General features: G+C 39.0%; 1 pseudogene; it reads right to left on the bottom strand.

Moving 5' to 3' along the window:
• Positions 1-5954: 5954 nt before the first annotated feature.
• Positions 5955-6803, bottom strand: LOC123786676 (small ribosomal subunit protein uS5 pseudogene; annotated as a pseudogene).
• Positions 6804-7148: the final 345 nt, after the last annotated feature.

Below are 7148 nucleotides of genomic sequence, written 5' to 3' on the forward strand. Positions count from 1 at the left end.
CGATCCCAGAATGCCAGGATCATGCCCTGAGCCGAAGGCAGACGCTTAACGACTGAGCCACCCAGGCGCCCCGACAACTGGTACTATTGAGAAAAGAGTCCCTTAAGACTTAAGTGATAGAAGACTTCAGAGATATGGTGGGACTTTCTCTAGCCCATTTTAGTTGTTTCAGTATTTGATATCACTAAATACCGTACATCATCATTTTTCTCATTCGTTTACATCTCTCAGGCCTTCAAAAGATCCTTGAACACATTTAACAAAAGCCCAATCCTTTAGCACATTCTTTTTTCCTGTGGCCTGAGCAGCAAAAGACATTTGTTTTTTGAAATACAAGCAACTGTCCCGTTTCCTGGGTCAACGGAAAATAAATGCCCTGATATTTTCCATTCTTTTTTGGATCTAATAATGCAAGGCAAGACAATTTTGCATTCCTGACTCCTTCATCAGGAAAATGACATAAGAATCCACATAACAAACATAGCACAAGGCATTTAGGAGCGCTGTATTTTACACACTATATTTAAATGCTTCAGGAATAAGAATAGAGTCTTAAAAATACATCAGGTCAGGACTTGCTCCCTCCTTTCTCCAGTCTTTAAATGCAAACACATGCATACTGACAACTCTCAGAAAAATAGCCCTAATGAGAATTTCTCCCTTTCCCAAGGGGTGCCCTCTGCCACGATCTATTTATGGAATAATAGTGGGCTCCCTCCTTCATTCTCACATCCTACATTTAAAAGTGCAATTTCAATTTTTAAAGTATTGCTGAAAGGAAAGAAGTCATCTTTTATCACAGTCAGGTAAGGTCAGCAAGTCAGTAATCCCCCATTCACTTACTGACAGAAATATCCTTTCCTCCCACAGCAGACCAGAAAAGTGATTTATTTGAGATTGGCATTAATACATAAAATGTCCAGTACACCTAGCTATGCCTGGGCAATCCCTTGCATGGTCCAGAGGCTTCTTTTATTACCTGCTAAGGCTGTGAATTGAATCTGTTGGAGCAAGCATTGTAGATAGGATTCCCAATCCCCTCCCAAGCACTCTTCCATAATATCTAATCCTGCCAAGGCCAAAATATTTTCATAATGAAGACCAACCAAGAAGCCCTCTTTGCTTCTGTGCCCAGATGTTGACCTTTCCTCTGCATTTGGGTGCCCACACACACGGACGATCCTATTTACAGTAGAAGTTTTCTTTGTCTGTTGCAAACTGCATGGTTGTTTTTCAGTCCTCCAAATATTCACTTAGTTTTATCGTGTCTTTAATATGGCCCGAATGTTGTACAAGGTCACAAGACATTACTAAAAGTATAATCTGAGACTTCGCAGGTCTTCTAATTCAAGGAGGGAACACAAAGCATTGCACACAGAAACAATAATTCTGCCCTATATTGTGGAATACTTGCAGTCTCAAAGTAAGTCCACTAATTTTATTACAACCTGATACTTTAACGATATAGAGTATATAGCAAGATTTTGACCAAAATCAATACATGATTAAACAAAATGATATATGTAAGAATCAGTCTGGGTTTTCCTGCCCAATTGTAGGCTAAATATTTTCTTCTGGGAAAAAAAAAAAAGCAAATCTCTACCTGTGACCTGTATCTTGTATAATCTAAGACACAACTGATTGTAAGACTTTATGTACCAATCCAAGACTGGGTGGAGGAATGGTCTAATACGAGTCCTCTGACTAAAACTGGTTCACCAAAGGCTATAGCTTCAGTATAAAACTAAGCAACTCAATAGAGTGGCCACAGAGAAAGGACCAGTAAGGGAACCTTGATATTTCAACCTCAACACTGGCTGGCAAATCTGAACAACTAGTCAGTACTCATGTGAGTTTGAGGTCTGAATTCACACTTCTAGTGTGGTCCAAGAAACCTCAAGCAGAGAATTTAATTTAAAATGGTCTCAGATGGGTAGTGCCTGAAGTTGGCTGGCAAAAGCAAATGAAAATTCTCTCTGGAAGACCTTAACTTTGATCTAGTCTGACAAAGATTGAGGGTGCAGTTGATTATAAGATGCACTCTGATTTCACAGGTGTGAGAAAATATGTTTTAGGATTAATGAAATATGGTTATTACTTATTGGTAAGTGATTAAAAGACTTTTACCTCAGAATTAGCTCTTAGTTATGATTAAAACATCTGAGATTCAAGAAGAGTTGTCATATATCTTAGTTATTATTTTTCAGTGTCTTTAATTTTAGGAGACTTATCTATTTATCTTCTCAGATACGTTTCCAGCCTAGCAATCCCAGGCTAATATGTCACTTAATCACAAAATAATAATGGTGAAAATATTAGATAAGACTTTAAGTAGTTTATTTGAAAGATTTGCTCTCCATAAAAGCAGCCATTTAAAAAAAGCGTGATGCTTAATGGCAGCTTAGGCTAACGGAATTTAGATAACCCAGAAGATAATTATGTAGGGGTGCTTCCATACATGATGTTCTAATTCATATTGTTTGTTTGGTTTTAAATCTTTTTTATTGTGAAATAAAACACAAATGAAAGTGTACAAATGCATATGTAGAGCTCAGTAATTTATCACGGAATGAACATCCATATAACCATAACCAAGATCAAAAAACTGAAATTGTCATGCTTCTCTCATCACTGTCCTCCCATTTCCCCCACTCTAATCATTTCCTTGTTTCCTTTTTCAAAAAAAAAGCACTTCCCCATGTAGCTACTCATCTTTATACATTACAGTTTTCTGTAGTCTGGTTTCTGAACCCAGGAAAATGGACACATTCGGTAATTGTTTTGTTTCTGTCTTAGTTTGTTCAACATTATGTCCTTGAGATTTACTCATATTGTTGTGTGTAGCTGTAGTTTGTCCATCTCACTGCTCTATAGTATTCCATTATATGAAGATGCCACAATTTATTTATCCATTCTACTGTGGCTGGACTATTACAGATATTGATGGTATGATTATTCTTATACAGATCCCTTGATAAGCTGTACACACACTTCTGTTGTGTATTTATAATTTGGAATATAATTGATGGGTTCTTGGGGGAATTCACATGTTCAACTTAATAAGTATTTCCAAGCAGTTTTCCAAAGCAGTAGTATCAATTTGTATGCCCAGCAGCCATGCAATAGAGTGACAATTTTTTCAGGGTTTTTTGTTTGTTTCTTTGTTTTTAGTCATTTGGCCTGTGGAAAATTTTTTCAATGCCTTTTAAGAATACATAAAAATTTGCATATAGCATTGTAGGATTAAACTGTGAGGATTGAAAACTATCGCCAGGCTCAGACAACGAAACAATGACAATAAGGTAAAATTTAGCAAGAACAATACAAAGCTACCTCCTCTGATCAACTACAGTATGAGGAGACTAAGTGTCACAGAATTTCACATGAAAAAGATGGTGGAAGGTTACGAAGGTGTCGTGGTCAGGAAAAAAGTGCTCTCCAAATCTGCACTAAGCAGGGTCAGTTTTCTCATAGCAGAGCTTGTATATGCCTAGCCCCTAATGAGAAGTTACCATTTCTCTCAGTAGATGTTTGTTAGTTAATAAAAAAGTTGAATGAAGGAATGACTGAATAGTTTGTTTTCAAAGCTGAATACTAGAGAAAGACACTCAAGAGCGAAGCTCTGCTGAGCCTTCTCCCTCTTTCCTATTTCAGAGGACAGAGACAATTAGGCGACAATTATCGGAGGAGAAACAAATGATTAAAACAGAAACAGTGAAATCAAGGCTTGGATTTTTTGGAGACTTTGATGAAACAACAGATTTTGTATAAATCATTTAAGGCTTAGTTATGCTTTTCAGAGAACTCTCTTTTCCTGTTCTGTTTAATCTTTTTTTTAAGGTTCCTTTTTGTTTTTCTTCTAAGTTCATTTTTTTCTTTCTCTCTTTTTAAAAGTGTCAGTTCTGTGTTTTATAAGAAAAGGACTCCTGCAAACAAAAGCCTCCCAAATCAAGAAGTACCTCTTCCAGTCATGCCTTGTCTTAGCTTAGGTGCACCCTTCCACAGTCATTTTTCTTCAGTTCTCCCCATCATTCATTTCACCCAGTGTAGCATTCTAGTTTTATTTTTTTGTGAAGAATATAATAAATTTGGGGGAGGGGGATGTTCAATATATATAAAAATGAAAAATCGAATGGAATTTAAAAAATTCATGCCCATAGAGAATATTCCATGTAAATAAAGTCACACCTCATAAAGTTAATGCCTATTAGCATCTCCAGACTTTTCTTTTTTATGTTTATTCCAATTTCTAGGCATAATCAGCTTCTTGTTTTGCACCATTTGTATTTGCATGCCTCCTCGAAGCTGAGGAATAAACGCCTGTTTCATTGCTATTTCCCTAGGTTATTTTGGTTCAGTGGTCTGATGTGTGTAACGCTTCATAAAATTAAGAAATATCTTATTAATGCCTTCATTTCCCCTTCAGGTTTTTTGTCTGTATGATCTATGCTACAGATTACACTTACTGTAAACTTAATCTATTTTTAATGACACTTGCCAAGAAAACCATGGCTTTATTTTTCTGTTTACTTGGTAGTTGCCGAGCAAATAGCAGCGGTCTATCACCGATTCGGAAGGAAGGTGGCATGCTAAATTTCACCATTTATCAGTTTTCCCTATGTAACTGGCATATCAAAGAACAGTGCATTTTAAATCATCTAGTGCTTGCCTGGGGTTTCTTTTTTTATGAGACAAAGAAAAAACTTAGTTGGAATTTTACAGCATCTTTGAAAAGGAGTTGCAGCTTCATAATAATGACTTATATTTTTAGTGTGCTTTAACATTGACAAAGCACTTTCAAAAAAAATAATCTCATTTCATCTTCACAAGAACAAAGCCATTCAGTATACTGCTTAGAATATGGCCTCTGAAGCCAGGCTCCCTAATTTCAAAACCTTTCCTCTGCCATTTACTGTCTGTTGATATGACCTAGGGCAGTTCACTGAACTTTTCTCTGGGTCACAGTGTTTTCTTCTGTCCAGTGAGGATGATAATAGTGCCTGTAGATTTGTTGTGTGCATGAAATGAGAGAATCATTTATATCTGTTAGTTACTGCCACAATAATATGTGTACTGATATAAATCATCTAGGGTATACAACTAAAAGTTTATAGCTGGAGGTTGGCTAGAGGTTGGCTATACTAATAATACCTGGTCTCTGGAACAGGTCTAGGGGTTGGCTGGATGTCAGTTGACCTAGGATGGCCTAGGCTGGAATGACTGGATGTCCTTAACTCCATCTAGATGTGCCTTATTCTCTATCAGTTTATCCTGGACCTATTCCTGGGGCAAAAGAAGGCAAGCCCCATTGCTAAAGTTCACTTCAAATGTCTGCACTCCCTCACCCATGCTAACGTTCCACTGACAAAAATGAGTCAAATTGTTGAGCCCAGAACCAAGGGACAGGGTGGGTCAGCCCACTAGTGACAGGAAGACACTGAAAATGTATTATTGCAAAGGGCACAAATACAGGGAGGGGTAAAAAATGGAAGCTATCATTGTAATCCAGTACAACATGTGGAACATAGCAAAGTGCCTATAAGACAGAAGATTGAATAAATGTGTAGCTCTTACTATTAGGCTGATCCAAATGAAATGATCATTTTTGTAGATAAAAATGATCAAATATCAGCAATTTTATATGATTCAACCTCAAATTACCATTACAACTTCCTGTAAAAAAGAATTACCATCTACAATTTTCAGTGGAAGAAACTGAAGCCTAATTAATTTTCAAGGTTACTCAGCTCATAAATTTTAGCCTTTTATTTCAATGTAGTCTTCTGACTCTAAATCCGGTCATCTTCTCTTATATTACAGCAGCATTATGTGATGCTTGGTGATAGATAAATGATTGCAACTATGACATGACTTTGTATATAACACAGAGTCATAATTTTCCAACTCTTTTTTTTTAAACAGGCTTTAATTCACTTTATTTTTCTTGTATAAAACTATGTGGTGGCCACATCTGGAGCCTGGGTTCTCTGCATGGAGATTCTGGTGTGAGTCTTTACAGGCTGGTCAGTGAATTCCTAATACGGAAACTTGGTGAACACAGTCTCTTTCCAGAGGTCATAGGTGAGATAGCCATAGGCCCTGGAAATGGCATCAAAAGTGGCCTGGGTGAAGTTGCCTAGGGTGGCAGCGCAGGCCCGGCCTGAGGTGTGGCAGGTGTCAATACCAGCCGTCATCAGTAGCTTCTTGGGCAGTGCCTCTGGGGGCAGGGGTGAGGCGCACCAGCACAGAGCCACAGCGGCCAGTCACCTTGCATGGGATGGTGCGGGGCTTGCTGATCTTGTTCCCCCAGTAGCCTCGAGGCACAGGGATGATGGAAATGTAGGCTAGACTGCTGGCCCCACAGATGGCAGTGGCTACCTCCTTGGAGCACTTAACACCCAGACCAGTGTGTTGATTGTAATCTCGCCTGACAACAAATGCCTTGAACCTGGTCCGCTGGCCAGCACAGGTTTGCTTTTACACAGGCATAACCTTCAAAACCTCATCCTTGAGGGATGGCCCCCAGGAAAATGTCAGTGATCTCAGAGTCCTTGATGTTCAGGGAGAAGAGATAGATCTCCTCCCAGGGACTTGATCTTCATGCCCTTGACCAGGCAGCCCAGCTTGGTGACTGGGATCCACTCCTTGTCCTTGGCCTTGCTTCTGAGAGCCCCGCCCCCGACCATGGCCAGGACGAGGTCTGGGATGCCGCTGCCTAATCCTCCACTGAAGCCTTGGCAGCCTCCCATTCCAGGGCCCCTGGGCCCTCCAGGCCCTCCTGAAGCACTGGCGTCATCCGCCATTTGGTGTTTTCTCAGAGAAGAAGCTAATTTCCCAGCTCTTTATCCTCATAAAACTCATGCCCTGCCAGTGAGTACAGACATCTGAAACACCTGGTCTTTTGCCAACACTAACCCTATAGCGTTCCATCTCCTGGTTACTAGCTCCTAGAAATAGAAATGAAGCTGGTAGTAGCTAAATGCTATATTGGTACTCTCAGAAAAGCCATCTCAAAAGCACTTGAGAATTTGTGAGTTATAGCTAAATACATTATTTCATGCTTACCTCACTTGTATTTTCCTAAACATGCTGGCTATGGTATTTTTTCACATTTATTTCTTGTTTGTATATCTAATTATATTTTAGCC

This window comes from Ursus americanus, chromosome X (assembly GCF_024610735.1).
Source record: "Ursus americanus isolate L20-20 chromosome X, mUrsAme1.1.p, whole genome shotgun sequence".
NCBI classification, from domain to species: Eukaryota; Metazoa; Chordata; class Mammalia; order Carnivora; family Ursidae; genus Ursus; species Ursus americanus.